The following is a 23,762-nucleotide window of genomic DNA, read 5'->3' as shown; positions in this document are numbered from 1 at the left end:
AAATAACAAAAAAGTAAAAAATAATAATTTTTTGTTTTTCTTTTAAGTTTTACGAGAAAAATATGCAATACGGTTTTATATATTTAATACAATTTTTTTTTAAATTATTTTTATTATTATTATTAATTTAAATTTTTTTTAATTTAAATTTAATTTAAATTTTATATATATATATATATATATATATATATATTTTTTTAATTTTAAATGATATAATGTCAAAGAAAAATGGATTAATTTAAATTAAGTTTAAACATGAATCATTTTATTTTTATTTGATTTTAATACAATCAACAATTTTTTAACATAATTTATTAAATGTTAATTATTAAAATTATTTATTCAAATTTTTAAAAATTAAATTTATTTAATTTATTTTTTAATTAAAATGATTAAACTCTAATTATAAAATATTAAAATTGGATCTGAGGTATTTGCAACGTTGAACATTATGCTATGAAATATTAATTAATATATTAATCGATACAAAGCATATACTATGTCTATGATTTACTCACAAATTCAATGCCACGGCTGAGGGATCATCATGAGATCATCTCAAATCGCGGTATCCCATAGTCGAGCATTCCCCAGCAGCAGCTACCGTGACTTGTTTTTGTCTAGCGCTCGTAGTGTGGCGCCAGCATCCAGTGCAGTTGTCAACTGTTGTCTGCCTCTCGCATAGCCGGTGGCAGCCTGGGCAGGGTGTAGGCCAACGTGTTGCCACGGCACTGAGATAATAAGTCTGGCGTAAATTAGTTTGCCATTTTGAGTTATGAATGCGCATTTCAACGGACTTTATGAGTGTGTGCGTGGGCGTTGCTGCAGTGTGCACTGGATCACAATGGATTAAAACTTGGCTGCGTATTACTTACGACCAACTCGCATCGCTGACAAACTTCGAGTGCTACAGATTGCCCGCACCCCGAGGCAGCAACAGTAGCAGCAGCAGCAGCAGCAGCAGCAGCGAAAAGCTCTTGGCAATATGTTGAAATTTACGCGTCTGCTGTGGATTTGGTTTGCTCAAATCGGATGTAAGCACGCCAAGGTATACTGCATGCTTAACACAGTAAGCTACTTAGGCGTTATTGTGAATGCTGAATTAATATCGCAAAGGGATATCAAGTAGAGAACACAATCTGGTCGCTATGGCAAATGATCTAAAGTCATATGCCTATATGCTTAGATCGTAAATTTCCTAGAATTTTAGATAAGATTACGTTTATACTGAAAGGTAGCCTTATATAGTTGTAGATTTATGTAAACGATTTATATATTGCTTCGATTGGGTTTTACCGACTAATGTACATATATATATATATATATATATATCATAATAGACATCAAAGTCTCTGCAGAGGAAAGCAACTGTTAACTACTTTGGAACAGCTCGAATAAGAGCTTAATGAAAGCATTTTTATATAATAAATAGAAAATATCATACAATTACCATTATTACCACATTACCCTTAAAAATTGTTGAAGAAAAAAAAAAAAATTATAATAATAATAATAATAATTGATAACAATTTATTTTCATAGAATGAAAACGAAGTCAATATTTTGACTTACTACTAAAAACTATACATCATATAGCAAGCTGATATTTCAGTATTATAAATTGTTTAAAAGTATTTTATTCATCTTAAGAATTCATAAATTAAATACACCTTCTGCAATCAAATTTAAAAATGCTGAAAAAAAAACAATATACATATATATATATATATATATATATATATTATTATTATAATAGGTATTATTATAATAGGTAAACTTTTTATAAATTGCTAATTTAACTGATTTGTCTGATTTAAGCAAGTATTTATGGTACCTTTATGTATTTCAAGAATTCATCACTTTATTGTACTATTGCATCCAAATATAATTACGAAAATGTATTTGAATTGCTTTTTAGCACTATAAACAAAATTTAATTCGACTAAAATTTATATTTTGCATTTCTTTAATTAGTTTCTAAATGCCCTATAGCACATCAAACTAATTAGGTTAATTAAATGTAGCTGAGTGAGCCATAAGATTTTGTTTTATTGATTGCATTAAATTTGCTAAAGATTATGGTGAACATGAATTTATTTATATGCTTGAATTAAACAGCTTATTTGGTTCATCAAAAATCAAACTAGAGCTAAACAAGGCAACTACAAGGCCGACCCAGACACACAGGAAGGCAGCATAATTAAACATATGATTGTTGGACAACACTAATATGCCCAATCATAAAACTAATCTACATGAAGATGGCTCATTAAAATAACGCATACGCCTCGTTGGCCGCTGTCAACAAGCCAACCAATGGTGATAACAACAGCAAGCAGAAGAATATGCCGAAGAATAGCAGAGCTGACAAATGTGCATGTGGACTGATAAATGTAGTTGACTCCTAAATGCGCTCTTCACTCACTGGTTTTTGCGGCCAGTCCTTGGTCTAACCGAGCAAATTAACATAAATGAATTTGCAGCTGTCGCTCGTAAAGTTATTACACCGTGCCAGACAAATGTGCCCAAGAACAAATCACACTGACCCAATAGTTAAGTCTGGCTCTGTCTCTGTCTGCGTGTGTATGTCAGTGTGTGTTCGTGTGTTGTGTCGACTGCCAGCTTGAATTAAAGATGAATGGAGAGTCGTGGAGCTGTAAACATGTGGCTTTAATAACGCCACATGAATCATTTATGCTATGCTAAATCCAAATACCAACAGCAGCAGCAGCAGCACCAGCAACGTCGAAGGTGCCAAGCATATTAAGTAATACGCAGCACGCTTCGAAATCCAGCCGCTACTTTAAGGACGAGGCACTAACCTACTACAACAAGCGACGCCTTAATAACAACAACACAAAACACAAACAAAAAATGACACATAAAAAGAAAGACGAAAAACTGTGTCAGCCGAAAAGTCCATACAGAGAGAGCAAGAGCGAGCGAGAGTGAGAGAGAGTGGATCATGCGCAATGCTCAATGGCATCCACAAACAATTCGAACTGCCTAACATTGACCAAGAAATCAAGCAGACGCCGAGCAACATGAAACATGCCACAGCCAAAGGACAGCCAGCAGCAGCATCCCGTCTTCAGTCGAACGGCATAGCTGTTACTGTGCACAACACACACACAACCTGGCTCGCGTCCCACGTTCTTTGCCCCAAACGCTTTCGTCAGAATACCAAAACGCGTAGATTCTGCGTGTGCCCCATACACCGGCTGCACTTTCTCGTAATCAAAATCAAAATCAAATCAAATTTTAATGCTCAATCAGGCGCGGCTAATTGCTGATCAAGCAGCATCAAAATCGAATTCGTTGAAATAAGAAAATAAATAGAATTTAATTTTTGCTCGTTGCGGCAGCTTTTGAAGTGGAAATTTACTGAGGCTCAAGAAAAATTTTGCTGGCCGAACTTGTTGCCAGATATATATTCATTTGAGCTGTCAGCAGGTGCAGCCTCCACAACCTAGGACACCAATTAGCACTCGGCTTGTGGCTGAGCAAAAGGCCAAAGAGCATAGAAACCAAAATTATAAGCAACAAATTGCAAAGTGCGGTTAAGTGAGAGAAAGGATAATGAAAATAAAGCAAAATTTCTGAAATAAAAAAAAGTGAAAAAAATAACTGCAAAAACTCAAAATAAAATTTTAAAAAATATTATTGATATAATAAAAATAATAACAAAAAAAATACAATTTCATTCAAAGGAGAAAAAAAATTATAAATAATGCATTAAATGTATAAAAAATTTTGCAAAACAATATACTCTTTAAATATAACGTTTAATTAGTAATAGAACAAAATTAATTATTCAAACAGATGCCAATGGAATCAAAATTTATGAATCAATACAAAATCAAAATTTAATGTGCGCTAAAAAAATCTCAAAGTAAAAATATCAATAATTAAAAAAATTCAAATATAATTGCCAACAAGTGAAGCAAATTAATCAAATCATAAGCCACATATGCTACATACATATATACATATTCAAATACATGTATATAAATATTAAAAAAGATATGCTTAAAAGACTTGTAACATAATCAAATTATTTGCAACTCTGACCTAATTGCCAAAAAAAAAAAAAAAAATTTATATATTAAAAAATGCATAATAAAATGTAAATGCATTTCATATAACCAATTGCACGTTCAAATAAATAAATAAATATATATACATATTTATGTGCTTTTCATATAAATTTTAAATATTTTCAAATCGATGGCATAAGTGTGTTCAAGTGCTGTTATCTGCACACATCTAACGGATGTGCGTGTGTGTGTACGCTTGTAAGTGTGTTGCCAATAATTGAGCATGCATTTAAACAAAAGCCATATATAAAAAAATAAATGATATATTAACGTAAATATTATGGAAAAATGCGCTCTTGAATGATTGAAGCTCATAAAACATTTATAGCTGCAACACGTTTCAAAGAGGAATACAACAAATGAAATGTCATATGAAGTTCATATGCTTCTTTGTGTGTGTGTGCTGCTAAATGCTTTAATTAAGAGTCAGCCATAACGAAAAAAAAAAATAAATAAACGGATCATTTGTGGATTATCAGTGGAAAATAGAACTGTAGCTGTGCTGCAAATGCGGGTAGGTTTATTGCACTTTATTATTATTATTACTTTTACATTTTTTCAATCAATTAAATACACAAAGTTGAGCTGCTGCCTTTGACAGTGCTGAGGCTTAAGCTGACTTATTATGAGTGCAGTGTACATTTTATACCAACGAATCAACTATTTGAGAAACCATTGTATAAATGAAGATGGGCGGATGATTTTAAATCTAATATGTAATTCTAACTAACATACCATCTTATCGTTATGGAGCTCATACTTGGATATGTTTACCTATTTCCATGTCAATAAAGAACCCAAGCGGTTGGGCTCTCGAATTTTGCAACACATTTAAAACATGAAGTATTTATTGATCACAATGCTTTAAATTCTTCCCTTTAAGATTGTCAAAGGAATATAATACATGCATATAATTTTATTTATTTATTTATTTATTATTATTATTATTATTATTATTATTATTATTTTAAATTTAGAATACTGTTACTTCTTATATTGTATAAAATATATAAAATGCAAAATTACACAAATCCAAACATTCTTTTTACAAAAGCTTAACTTCTTTCCCAATTTATTTTTGTAAGTTGACATTTTATATGCTGAAGTGCTAATTGAAACTTCTTAAGGAAAGCCAAAAATGTATATATATTTATATTATATTGGGTAGTCTAAAAAGTTTTTTCGTATTTTGCCAATAGATGTCGTTGGCGTCGTATATCTCCAGTGCTACCAATCACATTGTGTACACATTGTGGTGTTCGATTGGTAGCACTTTAAGCTTCGATTGCCAAAAAAAAAAAATGTAATTCAAAGAATTTGAAAAAAGTTACAGCTGTTCAAAAATGAGTGAAAATAAAGAAGAAATTCGCTATATTTTGAAATTTTTGTATAAAAAAGGGAAGAATGCCACGCAAGCCACTAATGAAATTTGTGATGTTTACGGTGACGATGCTCTATCAGTTCGTGTAGCACAACAATGGTTCGCACGCTTCCGTTCAGGAAATTTCGATGTGAAAGATGCACCTCGCTCTGGTCGACCAATCTTTGAAAAAGTCGATGAAATTATGGAAAGGATTGACCAAGACCGTCACATAAGCAGCCATGACATCGCAAATGAACTAAACATTCATCATCAAACGGTTCTGAACCATTTAGAAAAGGCTGGCTACAAAAAAAGCTCGATGTATGGATACCACATGAATTGTCTGTGAAAAATTTATTGGACAGAATTAACATTTGCGATTCTTTGCTGAAACGAAATGAAATCGAACCATTTCTGAAGAGAATGGTAACAGGAGACGAAAAATGGATCAAATACGACAATAATGTGCGAAAAAGATCATGGTGCAAGAGTGGTGAAGCTCAACAAATGGTCGCAAAGCCAGGATTGACGGCTCGAAAGGTAATGCTGTGTGTTTGGTGGGATTGGAAAGGAATAATCCACTATGAGCTGCTTCAGCCTGGTCAAACGATTGATTCGACACTTTACTGTGGACAACTGATGAGATTGAAGCAAGCAATCGAAAAAAAACGGCCAGAACTGATCAACAGAAAGGGCATCGTATTCCATCAGGACAACGCCAGACCACACACATCTTTGATGACCCGGCAAACACTGAGAGAGCTTGGCTGGGAAGTTTTAATGCATCCACCATATAGCCCTGACCTTGCACCTTCGGACTACCATTTATTTCGGTCAATGCAGAACTCCCTTAACGGAGTAAAGTTGGCTTCAAGAGAAGCCTGTGAAAATCACTTGAAGCAGTTTTTCAAAGAGAAACCACGAAAGTTTTACACGAATGGAATTATGTCTCTAGTGGAAAAATGGCAAAAGGTGGTCGACCAAAATGGTGCATATTTGATTTAATAAAGTTTATTATAAATATTTAAAAATATGATTTGAAGTTTCATTACAAATACGAAAAGACTTTTTAGACTAGATTTATATATGTTGTATTTATATTTCCTAATTAAAATAAATTGTTGCCGATTTTCGTCTTAGTCTCTTTGACGTATTTATCTCTAAGCCTTAGCTAACACGATTCCACCAAGCAACATAGCTTATTTGAATCTCTTCGAATTAACCTCTGAACAAGTTCAATCTGTTATTCCATACATAATATTCATATATACTCATACTCAACAAGTTGATAACCAATTCCGAATCTCTTTGCTGATATGCGAAAAAGCAATTAATAAATTAATAATTGCGCATAATAATGGACCTGGTTAATTGCAAATGAGTTTACGTTTAAACGCATATTAAATTATGCAATAGCAAAATATTTGAATGTTATATTGTGCGTAAGAACTGAAAGAAATGTACGCAGTTTCTGATTATGTTCAAATGTTAATTAATTGTTTTGCCTGTTCCTCGAATCTAATTAAGAATGTTCCCAATGCTCTATGTACAAAGAAAGAGGGACAGAGTTTTTCCGCATAAATTATTCATTGTTTGCTTAATGAGTTCGGCGTGTGCTAGACCACGTTGGGGCAGGCCAACAACAGCTAAAATGCTTTTTATGCTCCTGCTTCACACAAGAAAAAGAAAAAAAATTAAATTAATTGATTTCCAATAAAAAGCAAAAAACACAAAGTTGCAGAAACTCAGCGGAGCAATATAGAAATAATGTAAGGAAAACATATTTGACAACTTTTTGTTTGACCTCACTTTTTCTCTATTTTTTTTTTTTTTTTTTTTTCTCAGCGCTTTGTGTATTTTTGCAGCAATCTTGCTCTTGCTCTTGGCCCCCGAAATTTGCTGGCGAGTGTTGATTTTGAGACAATGTCAGCGCGTCGTCCTTATTGTTATTGCATGTAATTAATTTTGCTGGCGAGAGTTGGCGAGAGACAGCTATAATTAATTTAAATTAAGCATAAACTGTTTTGATATATAATACCAAAAACCCCGACCCCAAAAACAAAGCAAAGCTAATGCCTTTAGCCGTCGGCTATTTTGTTTTATATTAGGTTCCTTTCTCCCATTTTTTGCTGTTTTTTTTTTTTTTTTTTTTTTTTTTTTTTAGCACCACGTGGCGTATGCGTAATGTGTAATTGCCTGCGCTAGCCCTGAAGCAAAAGCTCATTTACATTAATTGTTGTCATGACAGCGTCGAGTAACGGAACCCAAAGGAAAATTCATCACAAACTCTCGTCAACTACTATTTACAAAGTAAGCATCAATGCGATTCCCTGTCTTTTGTGCTGAATCCGAGCAGTTGATAGATCGACTTGGGAGCGACACTGAATTGGATTTGTGCAGCAGCAGCTGCAGCTGAATTTCGATTTTATGGACTTGCAAATTATTTGCATAATGCAAATTAAATGCCTCAGCTTTTACGACATGTAGTATATGCAGACATATATGTAGTCTACAAATATATAGTTTAGATATATGTATGTATATTTATTGATTTCTAGACGTGGGCCCATCGGTGGCGCACTGATTGACATTGATGTATTGCCATGTGATGCATGTGTTATATAATATTTATGAGTGGCATGCGTATAGATAGCTACTCGAGCCGCGAGAGGCCCACTTCACAACTCGTGTGAGTTGTGCACAAGTTTCGCCAGCTGGCAAATGTGCTCAGTTGATAAATCATAAAATAGATTATGATTATTGCCGGGCTACGGGCGCCGTGTGCTGTGCACGCGCTCTTAATGTTCGCTGCTCCCAGTTTTCTCTTATTTTTTACATTTAGCCCAGTTAAATAAATTCTTTGGCCCGGCTTAGACCGATGCTGGCCGCAACGCAAATGCCAACGTGCTCGAGTGCTTGACAAATATGACGTGGCGTGGCTGGGGCATGCCGGAGGTAAGCCATGCAAAAGCAAATCCCACAGACGGCAGCTGCTACGTTCGACTGCCAGCTGCTACGGCAGCCGGGCCATAGCCATTACGTGGGCACCACAGCTATCTGTGGTTAGCTCTCCCTCTATCCCTCTGTGTGTGTGTGGGTGTGGATGTTTTTGTGCATAGCCTCCGCTGTGTGCATTTGCCTTGGCGTAAGCTGAAACCGAACGACGTAAACAATTTGTAAGTCATGTGTAAACATCATAAGTTACGCGCATTTTCTGTTCAAATTATAAGCACTTAATGTCCCAACAGGGACGCTCAGACCGAGCTCGAGGGTGGCAGCCGTGTTACGCGGCGTATACGCAATGTGCAAATGTTACGCATACGCCACGCAGCCGCGTAGCCGTACTGTCGTAAAATCAAACAAAGATAGACCAGCTGCTAATGCTGTCTGCCGTCTCTAGTTCATTCATGTTGTCGTTGTTGTTGCTGTTGTTGCTCGACTCCGTCTCTGTGGCACTAGTCGCTGCTTGTTAGTTAAACAGCAGCCAAGTAATTAGATTTTCCACATGAAGGCAACAGCTCAGACACAGTTACAAAGAGCAAGAGAGATGGCGACAGAGCAGCGGGCGTGCAAATAGTTTCAAGTGTAAACAAAGAGCTGGCTTAACACGCCCCGGCCACACCCACCTGGCAGCAACTACCAGCTACCGCCCATACAATTCAATTAAAAAGCAAACTCGCTGCGAAAACCTAATGCGTTTCATGCGTGAGGGGCAAGCAAATGGATTAGTGCTGTAGTTGCTGCGACCTGGCCACACTTATCCACCCACACACACACACACACACGCATTCACAGCCACATGCACATCCACTTGCTTTGTCTTGACTGCTCGGACCGCTGGCCATAAAGTTGAGCCATATGCCGGCTGACGCCAAATCGGCAAAACGCGCTTTGGGCCATTTTTGTTCGCTTCAGGCGCTGCTTGTCAGGCCGCCTGCCAAACTTATGGCTTATATTCCCATTGTTGACGCCGAAATGTGTGCAACTCTTGTTGTTGTTGTTGTTGTTATTGCAATGCCCATGTCGCTCCAGTTACGTGTGCGGCAAAAGTTGCCAGGCGAAAAAATTGATGTTAGCTGGCGGTGCGATGACAAACAGCAGGTGTATTGGCTTGAGATGAAGCTCATATGGAGAGTTGCTTTTATTTAGAGTTAAAATGGCTGAAAGAAGATGCAAAGTGGAAAAAATACAAGTTTTTTATATAAATATAAAATTGATTCAAGGAGAAATCAGAATTAAGCAAGTGGGTCCGCTTCGTTCCTAAGTTATGTTTTATACACATATATAATAGTTCTAATCTCTAATGAAAAAGCATTTTAATAAATTTGTTATGAGCTTGAAGCGATGATATTCTTAATTGTAAATAGGATTGGAAATAAAATATAGGAGCTTATAATAGGAAAACAGTGAAAGTCTTGTATTTTAATTAATATTCTATATCAAATATTTTATATGACTCAATACTTTATATATAATATTAATATTTATATAATATTTTCCGAAGACTTTTGAGTCCAAGTTTTTTTTAGAGTTCAAATAATTTTTTTTTTTTTTTTTAATATCAAAAGTAGGAAAACATCGAAAAAATAACACAATAAATAACAAATTATTTATTTATTTATTAATATATATTTTTTTTTCATTTTCAAGTTGAAAATATCTATATTTTTTTTTATATACTCCTACGAAACGCTAGTAAATATCATACAAATTATATTAATTTAGCACAAATAAAAGATAATAGAGAATACTCGACTTTAAGATTGTGAAAATTAATCTACCCAAAAGGTAAAAAAAAATTGTATTATGTATTAACATTAAATTATAATATAATTTTTCTTCGCCTTAAATATTTGAATCTTAATATCATCTGCATTTTCCCTCATTACCAGGGTATTGCGCCTTAGCTCACTGCCTATTTGTGCCTCAAACATGTGTTTATTCAAGGCTTGTCCGACTTGAACAAAAAAAAAGGTTTCGAATTCTGAAGCACATTATCATTAGCTGTTGCTACATCACATCCAAGTTTAACAATCGCATGTTCAAGTCGAATGAAACTAAATAAATATTTTATGACTCTGCATGCAGAGCAACAATTACCTGGTCATATGGGCGAAATTTGTATTTCCATTTGCATTTCATATATAAGATTCTCCATATTGTTATAAACATTTTTTGGAAATATTAATATATATATCGTATATGCAACATGCGAGTGAAATAGAAAACTGAAATAACCTGAGGCAACAAATGCAAAAATTTTAAAGTCCACTTTATGCATATTTGAAATAATGGCACATGCACAAAACTTTATGTTAACAATGTGTGTGTGTGTGTGTGTGTGTGTAGGTAAAGCGATGTCGCCTTTTGTATTTGGCCTGTGGACTCAAGCAGCCCAAACCAAAACCAAAATATTTTGCACTCTGCTCCTGCTGCTACTCCTGCTCCTGCTGCGGCTGCTGCTGCTACTGCTTCTATGTGTGCGCTGAGCAGATAAAACAGCTGCATATAAATCATGTCATAGCCAAGATAAAGAGTGCAAATAGCCAGACAAAAAAAAAAAAAAAAAAAAAAAAAAAAAAAATGAAGGAGTAAAAGAAGAAACAGAAGAAGAAGAGCTCAACGAAAATGCAGACTTCCACTTGAAGTGCAAGAGCAAAGGCGAGGCTTAACCCAGCCAGAGAGAGGGACAGAGAGAGATAGAATGAGGCAGACAGTCTCTCATTGAATTAGTCAGCTTACTTTTGTAATGGATGCGTGCATAAATAAATATAATTGAATTAAATTATAAAATAAATATTAGTACTGCACTCAAATGTAACTTTAAATAGTCAATAAATTATTCAGCAATAAACTAATACCATAAATAGCCAATGAATTAAATATAAGCTCGGCATTAAAATAATACAATAAATAGCTAATGTAGGAAAAATTATTGCTAGTTTTAGTATTGCAAATGAAATTATTGGCAAAGCTCTATCAAATTGCTGGCTGTCTCTCCTACTCGGCATATATGTATGTGTATATCTGTATATACATGTATATACGTGTATATAGCATACCCGTGGCATAATTACAACTGTCGAGACTTTCCATTTTCATGGGCCAAAAGTTCACATAATCACGGACTTTGCACAAGAAGCGACTCTTTGCTCCCAGGGCAACGTGCCCAAGAATTTCACGCTAATCCCCAAGTAATTGTACGCTTTAGCAACTAGACTGTCAATTTATTGACTTGTACGTCTTTCCACACCTGTCACAGTTAGTTGGGAGTATCGTTTGCCCTTCTTATAACCATTAGCTTTGATTTTTTGCACGATTTCTTATATTTCGCAATCGATAAGCAACCTTTTCCTTATGGCATACCCTGCGCTATGTTGACGTTGGATATGGAAGGCATCTTAAGAAGAGATGTCATGCAACGATGTGGTAAAAAACATATAGATAAATTTAAAAAATAAATAAAATATTAAAAATTAAGATAAAAAATGTTTATTTAAATTATTAAAATAAAAAATAAAAATCATTATAAATATAGGAATAAAATAATAAAATAAATAAAACAATATTTAAAAAAAAAAATAATAGTCGATTAATATTGATTTTAGCATTTTTTAAAAATCTTAGGATTTTTTGCTCTGTTCTACAAAAAGGTAGTAAACATTGCATACTTAAAGTTTTTACTGTCATTGTCCTTCTTTCTCCTTATTTTGTCTTCTTCCAAGACTCAAGACACATTAAGATCTTGGTTAATTAGAGACAACTTGTTTTGCTCTCTCTCTCTACTTCTTCTCCATACCAAATTAATATGTTTTAATTTCTATTCATCCATAGGGTAGCTTCTAGCACAGCTTCACTTTCACATCAAATCAATCCACTTTACTCTGACTTTTTTTTTTGGCTTCGAAGTTAGCAGGACACGCAGTTGGCACGTCGCAAAACTTTCCCCACTTCAATTTTTATTATGCGATTTTATTTATTTTGATTTTACCCCAGAGAAAGTTTACCGTTAGTCAGCGGCGATGCCAAATGCCAAACACCATTATAGACAGCCATGTCTAATGATGTTAATGGCCAAGGGCTTAAACGTTAAGTACATAAGCTTACGATCTAATAACTTGGCTCAGTCCACTGCTGTAGTTGGCAACGCTTTAAGCCAAGCTACGAAACTTTTCCACTGCTGGCCACCTTTTGCACAGCTCAAGCCAAGTCTTTGCAGGTGCTTAATTAATACGTAACTTCGATCTCTTATTATGCGCCTGTGGCCGCTGTCCATATGGAATTTTAATTTGTTGCAGCCAAAGCAGAAATAAGGAAAATTCAATTATTTTCTGCTCTTTCACCTGCCCGACGATAGCTGACCCGGCTGCCTGGCTACGTGGCTGCCTGGCTGGCTCGACTGGCCACTCTGCTGTAGTCGAATGTCGTGCGCTTCCGGCGGCGCATCGATGGTCATAAATTTTTAAATAACAGAAATTACAATTACTCGGCACCCAATGGCGCCAAATGGGCGAAAAATGCATAATGAAAGCAATCCATATTAAAACATAAATCACGCTCTGCGCCCTGAGTCTGTGTCCTTCTGCCACACACACACACACACGATATCTGTGCATGGGAACAATAATAACATGTCCAGCTGTCAGTCAGCGCACACCCGCAGCCTGCGTCACGCCAAATAATTAATTGGCTGCATTATGGAGCCTGCAGCGGACACAGGCCCGACTCGGCCCGACTTGGGCCAGCCATCTGGGTAAACATTTTAAGTGCGTCCACCTGTCAATGGCAGCTCAGAAAAAAAAAAAAAAAAAAAAAAAAGCAACCTACAAAAGTTTCATTTCCCCTTCCACTTCCAGTTTCAGTATCAGTTTCAGCTGCTCCACTCCACGCCGGTCCATTATGGGTCGCATAATTTTCAGCTTGTTGTGGCCGCCCAATTGACGTTCATTAACAGCGCGTAATTGCGGCCAAGTGGTTTCTGAAGTGCTCGCCGCGTGGTGCCTCTCAAATGGATCGCCCGCAACTGGCGCCCATTCACATGCAGCTCATGTCCGCTTCATCTTTTTCACGGCCCATTGCGAGGTCAATTTAATTTTCATCAAATACACAGCGCAAAATAAAATCTCATTGATTTTTCTGTCAGTCCATACAAATCATCTAAGTTGCGAAAAATAATGCTAAAAATATATATAATACATTTTTAATATATTTGAAATCTTCAATTGAAATTAAATTTTTTTTGATTTAAGTTTTGAAATCGTTTATCTCACATATTTAAATAGATTTTACAGATCTTAAAGTTTTTGCCAATTCCTTATCTGTACAATGAATAGTTAATCATAAATTGCAATAATAGCTTCGTTATTCATAATAATACTGTATTTTTATTCATAAGTTTTGCTCATATTAACTAGAAATTTCCTTAGTTACTTTCGTCTACTCATTTCATGGTCCACCTTGCAGCTTATGGCTATGCAGCAAACTGTAAATTAACTTAACTTTCTTATTGGCAAAAAGTTTTTATTGAATCTGGCAGGGGCAAAGTTGCCGAGGCAAATGGACATAACTCTTGGCCAGAGCAACAGCTCGGATATTAGCCCTGCAGCAGGAGCACAGATGTTGTCATTGTCGCTGCGCGCTGTTGTCCTTGTTTTTTTTATAAGCTACGTTGCATGTTAGCAGCTAAGAATATTCATGGACATGACTATGATTTTAACATACACACACAGAGAGACACAGACGAATACAGTCACATAAACAAATACGTCTAAGACCGGCGCCGCCTCACAGCAGGTCCTGGCGCTAGCTGGTAAAAAAAAAAAAAACAAAAGCTGCAATGCTATGCAAATCCTGGCGAGCCGAGTATAGCAACATGAAGCTCTCAACACGACATCTGCCTGGTGATGAAAGCACTTGCTAGCGCCGTCATCGACATGCCCCAGCTTGCCAGTGTCCTGCGTTGTCCCTACGACAGCAAACTACAGTCGCTGTCCCAGCTCCTGCTCCTGCTCCTGCTCCTGCTCCTGCTCCTGCTCCTGCAATATATGGCCCATGCAGTAGCTATGGCTTTAAGCACATAATCAGGCGATTTGCAGGCATTATGACCGGCCAGCTGAATGGCCGGCCAGTTGTCCTTTAGAAGAAACAGTCACTAAGCTGATGTCTATGCTGCATCCTCTCCACTGCCTCCTGCAAGTAGCTTTTCTCAGCAGTTGCTGCAGCTGGACAACAGCGCAGACAAATAGATGAAGTTTTTAGTTGTCCGTCTCTTTACTTTTTCCTGTCTTGACTGTGAAGCCAAACAAATTGACAATGGCGTGGCTCACGCCGCAAACGAACGCTTTGCTTTTGACTGATATTTTGTCTAGGGCTGGGAGCTAAAGGCATTTGATATTCCGATTTGGAAGCTTTAGTGCGGCAATAGGCTAGCAAATAATCTCAAAATGATTGAGCCAATCATGAATCATACTTGAAGGATCATAGTTGTCATACTTATTTGTTAATTTATTGAGAGTATATAGTTTAAGAGGAAACAAATTTTTTTTGAAAGCTATACAAAGTCTAAATGTTTGTAGATTTATATATGAATTTTTGAAAAGTTTATAATTAATCAGAATCTTTTTTAATAACATTCAAAACTTGACAATTTTAAATTGTTATTAATAATAATAAAAAATAAAGTAAAATAGTCAGAAGAAAAATAATTAAAAGTTGTTGAAGACAAACAAAAACTTTGTCGTATAAAAATAATTTGAGCATAAAATAAAAGAAAACAATTTTTTAAGGTTTTTTATCAGATATCACGAATATTTAAAACAATATGGAGATCAAACAAGTTTTTCATTTAGTAAAAGAAAAATATTTTATCTACTTACAATATTATACTTGAAGGATTATAGATTTTATTTATTTATTTTTATTTGTTATATTTTATTTATTTTTATTTTTTTTATTTTAATCAGAAAAATATTCAGTATATGTAAAAGAAATACAATTTTAATTAAAATAGTTTGACTTTTATTTATATATCAGAATATATAAAGGAAAGAGCCTGGCCTGTTAACAGCCCAGCATTTCAGTGTACTTCAGAAGAAAAGTAATTAAACTGCTAAGTAAAGAAGCTTTTCAGGCATATTAAGTTTTCGTCCATATAACATGAAATATACTTTACTCTGCTGTCTCACTGCCTTAACTTAATACTTCGTTTGCTCTTCGTCTGCGTTATATGGAGAGAGTTTATTCGGCTGCTTGTCGAAACTGCGAGAGTTACACGCAATCAAGTTGAAGCATTCTTAAGGCTCACACTTGAGCAGCTGCTTTGTTCGTAACCGCACAGATTTTGCTGGCCCTAATCTAAGGTGGCCAAAGCAGAGTTGGCAAGAAACTATCATCTATCTTGTTGCCTTATGGAAATCCGTTTCTTTTGCAAAACTGTTTTCAAGCACACGCACACATCAGGCAGGCATTATTTCTGTTCTATTTTTTCTGCTTTTATCCTCAGTCCCAAAACTATGGAGCAGACATTCGATGCAGTCCATACGCACATACAAAGCTGACAGCTTGCCCAGTTATACTAGTGACAGTTCTCTGTTTTGCAAACCCTCTCTCTCTTTCTCCCTTTCTCTTTCTCGCTTTAGCTGTCTCTGTGCTTTTCTGAGTTTTTTATGCGCTTTTCATTACGTCTGGTTGCCATTGCCCTTATTTTCTTGTTACACTTGCTCAAAGAATTATTGCCTTTGCATATACCAGAGATCGTTTTGTATTTTGTTTCTACAGTTTCATTGTTTTTTTGTTTTTTTTTTTCCTTTGCATTCCCCGCACTTAAATGACAGCTGACACTTGCGTTTAACCGCACAGATTTGCTCTGGTCATTGCCATTTCCCATTCACCCTCCCTCCCTTTCTCACTGCCTCTCACTCTGTCTCTGTCACCCCTTGCCATATGTCCGCTTCATGCTGTTGACCATCAAATTGCGGCTCGTCTATTTGTACGTTCATTTGAAGGCAAACTGTAATTGTCGTTTGTATTACCACCGACGAAGTTAAGCGTTGGGTTTGCGGTTTTCCTGCCCAGAACGTGGCCTGCATTGAAAGCATAGCCGCACTATCTCTATCTCTCTTTCTCTCTCTCTTTCTCTCTCTCTCTCTCTCTCAACTTCTCTGTCTGTTGCCAAATGTGTGAGCCGAAGACAGCTGAAAGTCCATAAAAAAACTACACGATTTTGACTTGACAGATTTATAGCCCACACGGCTTGCAAATTAAAAACGTGTTGGCATCCATTTCCCAGCTCATTTATAAGATGTTGAAGCAGCTCCACTTTTTATAAGCTTACTTTTTTTAAAACCATTTTTTTTTTTACTCTGCATAAATGCATTTGTGTGGGTAGGTTAAATAAGTTACCTACTTTTGATAAGCAGATTGAATCAATTTTTTTTGGTTTCATTTATGCCTTTAGCATGTTTTTTTTTTCTTTCTATTTTTTATATATTAAAAAAATTAATTTTTAACAGCATCATCATTTACATCAAGTTTCTCGAAAATAAAATAATATTAATTTTTTATATACATATTTTTCACCCCGAACCCATAGAAAACGACAAATCAGGATATAAAGCTTTAGCAGGCAGAAGGAGGCATGAAAAACCCCATAAATTATATACATATAAATTCTATATATTATTGACATTTATTATTACTGTCAATATCAATTATTTCAGTTGGCATATTTGAAAAAATATTAATAAAAGTTTAAAATATATATGTTATACTATATATTATAAACTATTTTTTATGAGAGTTTTTGTTATATATTGTGTATAAGTATATAATGTGAACGGCCTAAGAAAAATTATATAAGATTTGAAAAATATTATAATATTAATATATGTTAAAGATTTATACAATTATTGCTGAAATACAGTTTACCACTCTCCACCAAAACAAAAAACGAAAAAAAAAAAATGTTTTTATCTTTACTTATTGATTTTCTTTTATGATATTCTAATTTATTTTTATATTTTTCTATATTTGTAAAAGGCTTAAATTTACCGCTTTTAACCAAATGAAAATCAGCCGGATTTTATTTTTTGATGTGTCATATGGAAATCCGCCTCAACTTTCATTTGGACGCTCTGTTAATATTATTATTGGCTTAAAAGTCAACGAGAAGTGGATTTGTAAATAAAACCTCGGTGTCAGCTGCTGTGCCAACTGTTGGGTGTTAATGTTGCTGTTGTTGCTCGTGTTATTGTGGCTGTTGTTGTTGCTGTTGCTGTTACTGTGTTCCCTTGCCTGTTGTGTTATGTGCATACATTTGCATGCAATTTGAGTAACACAAACGGGCTCGACATTTGGGTTTACCACAAGAAAATACCCACACTTCAGGCAGTTGTTTCTGCCTGTTGTTACACGGAGCTGCTTAAATATTTGCTGACTTCGGTTGAAAGGCCATCAGAAATTTGCATGAGAAGCCGTGTTGGCGCAGAACTTTCGCCTTCCATTTATCATCGCCAACTGCCAAAGTGCTGACTGCGTATCACGCTGCGTATACTCGATGTTTGCCCTCTTAGCGCGCCACGAATTGGCTTTTGTTTAATTATTTGAAGCCCTTTCAACTGGCTTTGTTATAAATATTCGATTTTTCGCCAACGGTGAAAATGAATTGAAATGTGCAGAGTGAATTTTTTTTCTATCGATTTTAGTTTTGCTGCCTCCATCAAATATGCCAAAAGATTTATGTTGGCTTTGCAAATTTTTGAGTGCTAATGGAAAAATATTTGTTGCTGGTGCCGGACATCGAGCACAATCAAAAAATGAATCAAAATTAAAGTGCTGTTGCTTTATTACAACAATCGATATGTATCGATATTTAAATTGTTTTGTTATCTTGACTAAAAGTTTTAACACAAGTTCAGTTTGTACTTATTCTCGCATTTGGCAGTCGGGCCAAGGCAAACTTTGTAATCATCCACTTTGGAATATTGCAAAACAAAAGCAAATAAACATAAAGTCCGAGAACAAATGGCTTAGAAAATGTTCGCTAACAAATTGACATAAATAAGTCGATGGCAAAGCCAATATGAAACAAAATGAAATGAAAGCATTATCGACAGCGGCGGAAAATGCCTCGATGACGACAACGACGACAGCCACAAGGGGCGGAAGGACAGACAGAGAGACAACGTCAACTGACAAATATACAAATAAGATTTGGCTCAAAAATTTATTTAATTTCATTTTATTGGCCAAAGTCAAAGACAGCCAAAGCCGAAACCAAAACCAAGACAAGCGCTTAGCTTTTCGTGACCCGAGAAAATGTTTTTAACGCCGCGGCGACAATCCAATGAGAAATCATTAATCTTTTTCTGCTGAATCAGCAGCGCCCACCCCTCAAAGGAGCTTACGAACAGCACAACTCTTAGCCCGATATTTGCCTGGTCATTGTCTCAGTCTCTGACAGAGACTCACATTCGGAACGATTCGCCAAACACGACTTAATGGTTTCGCCGTTTGTTAAATTTAAAACGGGACTTTTTTTGTTTTTATTAATTTTTTAGCTTTTATTTGTGGCTCCATAAAATATATGTAATATTTGTTATATGTATTTTTTTACAGCTATAAATGACAATTTATTTTGCGTATTTTGTATTAATAAAAAAGTTCGGATTGAATATTTATTTATATTTACCATACTCTTGAATAATAATTTTTAAATGGCTTGCTATTCTTCGGCTCCTACAAAATTTGCATTTATGCTCTGGGTATATTCGCTGTTAGTTTCATATACATTAAACCTTCATTCCTGAAATATTTCTTCCAGTTTTTTCATCCTCTGTCGTTTATAGTCTCTATCTTGTATATCATATATCTTGTATCTTGTTCCTTGTATCTTGATTCTTCATTCTGTTATCTTTTATCTTCTATCTTCTATCATCTATGATCTACTATCTATCGTCTTTATTCTGTAATCTATGATCTTTAATTTATCATCTACCATTTATACCATATACCATGATTTAACTTCTACCTTCCATATTTAATCTGCCATCTTATATTTGCCCATCTTCAATCTACAATCTTTCCTATTCTATCTTGATTCGTCTACTTTCCATCTGATCTTTTCAGTTATTCAATTTCCAACTCCCATCTCATCACTTCCATCATTTATCATCTCTCTTTTCTCTTCCATCTCCCATTCACTTAAATTGTATTTTGAATACACTGATATACCCCGTCGTACAGGGTATATTCACAACAAATTGGTTTGGCATTTCGTTCGCTTCATTAACGCAAAATGTGTTTTCTCTCTTACTCTCTCTCTCTCTCACTCACTCTGTTGTCTCTTATGCTGTTTATTTATTCGCAATTTATATATATATTTGTGCAGCTCGTTCAATTTGGTTCAATTTATTTATAATTATATTTTTTGGGCAGTTTGCGTCGACAATTTTCGTATGGAGCGTTTGTTTGGCCAGCACTCGAGTGTCGCTCGGCCGTATGCGAGTGGGCGTGGCACACTTAATTTGCGCCCCACAATTGAAATTAAAAATTTAAGCACAACATGAACCCTCCGGGCCGCAGCAATAAAAATGAGAAATATGCGCCTGTTAACTTGTTCATTACCCTAATGGAGCGTTTGCCATTGGGCCATTGCCATTGCCATGCATTGTGCGTGGGGCTCGGATCCAGCCGAGCTGCTGGGCTCACTTCAATCCCATTTGCCAGTGAAAGGACTGAGTTGAGTGTTGTCTGCTTTATGTTGGGCCTTCTTATACATCTGCTGCTCCTGCTGCTCCTGCTGCTATTCCTGCTTCTTCTTCTTCTTCGTCGTTGACTGCCCACTCAAAGTTTTCCCCTCGAGCCGCCCATTGTTGGGCCCGTTGTTTATTGTGTGTCCCTTTTATGGGTGTCAGCCATGAGAGGAGCACATTTTTCAGTGCTGCAGCCACGCTGTTATATTTCATTTAAATGACATTTTAATTAATGTCAACATTTTGTTACTGCCGCAACTTTCTCGTCTTATTAGGCGTATGCAGACGCCGTCTGTCTCGCTTCCTCTCTCTCTCTCTCACACTCTCTCTCACTCTCCCTTTTCAATTTGATTTTGTCGAGCCACGAATTTTAAGTTCATTTACCCTAATACGATTATTTAATTAGGGCATTTTATTTTAATTTTTTTTTATTTTTTTTTCGTTGTATATTTTATTTGGAGTGAGATCTCGTTGAACTTGGCACCTAGGGATGAGGATTCATTTAAATATGCTGAATTTATGTGGAATTAGATAAGATGTTGGTATAAAATATGAGCGACTGAAGACTTGTTGCTGCTGATTAGAGACTGACTAGCTCTTTCTTTAGTTAGGTTTTTAGCTCTTGTCTTTAACCTTGTCCATGCCTCAAGATACGTTAAACAAGCTCTAGCAGGTCTACTACACGTTTAGACTGGATTAATACATACATATATGTTTGTGAATTAGCTTTTTTGCTAACTCTATTTATATTTATTATGTTATGTTTACTCATATACAATATATAAGATATTTTGATATTTTCCATCTTAAATAAATAAGAATAAAAGAAAAATCATGGCTTTGTTCCTATATTTTCCTTGTCAAAAAAAAAAAATAAATAAATAAATAAATAAATAAAATAAAAATTTAATAAATACAAAAAAATCATTAACCATTAGTTAATAAAAATATGTATAACTAAAATAGAAATAGAAATGTAATATTATAAAAATATAAATGGAAAATTGACTCGTTATTATATATACTTCAAAAACAAATTTACATATACATATACAATATAGCCAAGCCAGAGTGCAATCTATTCGTCTCTCTCCTATCAGCCTTTCATTCCCTTTCACAAATAAATATTTAATGAGCTCATTTTTGTATCCACTCAGACTTGAGGGATTTTTTAATATACGATAAACCACGAACCGATTTATTGACAGAGTTGATTTATAGTTAATATTGCGAAATCCAAGTGGCAATACAAAGGACTTACCGCAGATTTGCGAAAGCGAACCGAAAGGGTTCGCAGTTGGGGCTACAAAAGTCAAAAGCAAGTCAACTACTAATCTTGAGCTTAACGTCAATTTTAATCCCCTTGGCTAAGTCCACATTGACAGTTGAAAGTTTGCCAAAGTAGAATGTCGAACTGGCACACTCCCAGCGACACACACACACACTCACACACAGGCACTCAGACACACAATGGACAACAACGCTCTATAAAAATTGTACACAAGAGAGCAACTAAAAAGAGAACAGAAAAACTTTTAGTTACAATAAATTATATGCAACAGTTAAAAAATCACACACAAAAAAAAGAAAGGGAGGGGGAGAGAACTTCAAGAAATAAGAATAGTGGGAAAAAGGCCAAAACAAGAAAAAAGCAAAGCACAGAGAAACCAAAAAGAGTTAACGACGAGGCGGCCAACTGAAATGTTGGCCAAATAAAGCACTTGAGGGAATTGCACATAAAACGAATGCCATACGCCGGGCTGGGAAAGGCCGAAACACAGTTAGGCCAGGCCGGGTCTGGCCCTGCCCTGGTCTGGTCTAGGCCTAATGTGGGCGTGGCCCATCATTGGCATGTGGCGAAAAAAGAATCCTTTCATCTGGGGACCGCACATTGGCATGCGCTGGCATATGTGACTGAATGTGTGACTGCGTGCATGTATATGCGTGTGTGTGAGTGTGTGTGTGTGCTTCAAATATTTGCAGGTAGAAATGGCTAGGCGCAAGCAAATCCCAATGTGCCAGGCACTTTATTGCAATCCCTTTAAATAAGTTTTTTATTATTTGCTACCTGACGCTGGCGCTGGCCCTGGCTAGGCGCAGATCTACGTGCAAATGCGCAAACAAATGTGAATGCTTGGCAGCAGCCACAGTTCTAGCCAGTCCAGCTCCAAGTCGAAGTCCTTTTTGATACCCATTGCAAATGGCTGCTCGGGTTGTGATGGTTTTTGAGTAGATATAGCCCTGACTGCCTATTCTTCTGTGTAAATGTTTGTCTGTCTTCCTGTATGTACGCCTGTCGACCCTTCCTACCGTCGGCCCAAGCGCTCTTCTGTCCATTCTCCTGTTTGTCTGACTGTTTGTCCGTCCGTCTGTTCAATCGCCCATCCGTCCGTTTGACCGTCCTTCCGTTCGTCCATCCATCCGTCCTTCTGTATGTCTAACTGCTTATCCGTCTAATCGCCTTTTTGTCCGTCAATTTACCTATGTGTCCGTCCGTCCATCCGTCCGCGTCTGTCTTTCCGACTGCCGCCCGTATATCCATCAGTCTCTATGAACGTGTCGATCTCAGAGCCTATGAAATCAATATACTTAAATATCGGTTATTCCAAATAACCGATAACGATCGATGTTATCGATAAAAGCGTATCAATATTCAGCTAGTTAATTATATTTCGCTCGGTCTTAGAGCTTGTCTTAAAATTATACATAGATTTATTTATAATGTACACAGTTTATATTCAAATATATTTTCAATACCTAATCCATATTTAGTGAGGAAAACCAAAGCGTGCAGGGCATCTTTTAGTCCTTCAGTTACGTCTAGAGTATTCGTTTTTCCCTCTTTTTTTCATTGCTTTGTTCAAATCCATTTTCTTGGCCTTGGCAGCATAGCATACATAGCGCTGTATCTCAACTTGGCCAAAGCCAAATAAAATATGGAATTACTTAACGGACAGGGCTGACATTTTGTGTGTGTGTGTGTGCGTGAGTGTGATTGTGTGTGTGTGTGCGAGTGTATGTATATTTGCGTGTGTCTATTTGCTGGCGGTTCGCTAGATCTTTTGTGCTGACTTTAGCTGGGATTTTATTTGCCCCAGATGTGATTTGTTTAGCACTCACTCGCTCCCCCAACTCACAAATACATACAGCATATACACACACACACACTTACACGCCGACATATGCCAGTTTGTCTTTAAATTCGAGTGTGAAAGGTTTACTTTTTCAAGTCAGTCTCAACCTTTTCCCCCATTGCTTGGCTTCTGCTGGCGCTGTAAGTGCTACATGTGTTTCCAGGGGCTTCCCGACGTAATGTTCTTTGGGAGAAATTGTTTTCGGGACTTAAAGTAAACAGCACATTGAAGCGTGACAGCTGTTGATACGTCGCGTGCCACGCAGCGTATGATTGATATTTGCGCTTTAAGCACAAGCAGAGAAAGCGCGAGAGAGAGAGAGGAAAACTTTTATTATTATTTTTATCTGATTGAATAGTTTAACATTTTATTAGCTCAGCAAATGTCTTATCGCTAACAACATAAATAAGTGGAAGGC

At 36.0% G+C, this 23,762-nt stretch overlaps 1 protein-coding gene across 2 annotated transcripts in view; it reads left to right on the top strand.

Moving 5' to 3' along the window:
• The first annotated feature begins 4,156 nt into the window (after positions 1–4,156).
• Positions 4,157–23,762, top strand: part of LOC26527527 (putative neural-cadherin 2) — a 182,567-nt gene continuing 162,961 nt past the window's right edge. Inside the window, exon 1 of one of the 2 annotated variants that reach the window (XM_015165710.3) lies at positions 4,157–4,611. The gene's annotated coding sequence lies outside the window, so the exon portion shown is untranslated. The remainder of the gene's footprint in view (positions 4,612–23,762) is intronic. The other variant, XM_015165708.3, reaches the window with a different exon arrangement.

This window comes from Drosophila mojavensis, unplaced genomic scaffold, assembly GCF_018153725.1.
Source record: "Drosophila mojavensis isolate 15081-1352.22 unplaced genomic scaffold, ASM1815372v1 contig_36, whole genome shotgun sequence".
In the NCBI taxonomy this organism is placed as follows: Eukaryota; Metazoa; Arthropoda; class Insecta; order Diptera; family Drosophilidae; genus Drosophila; species Drosophila mojavensis.
Note: the sequence above shows the minus strand (reverse complement) of the source record. Positions and strands in the feature narration are given on the sequence as shown.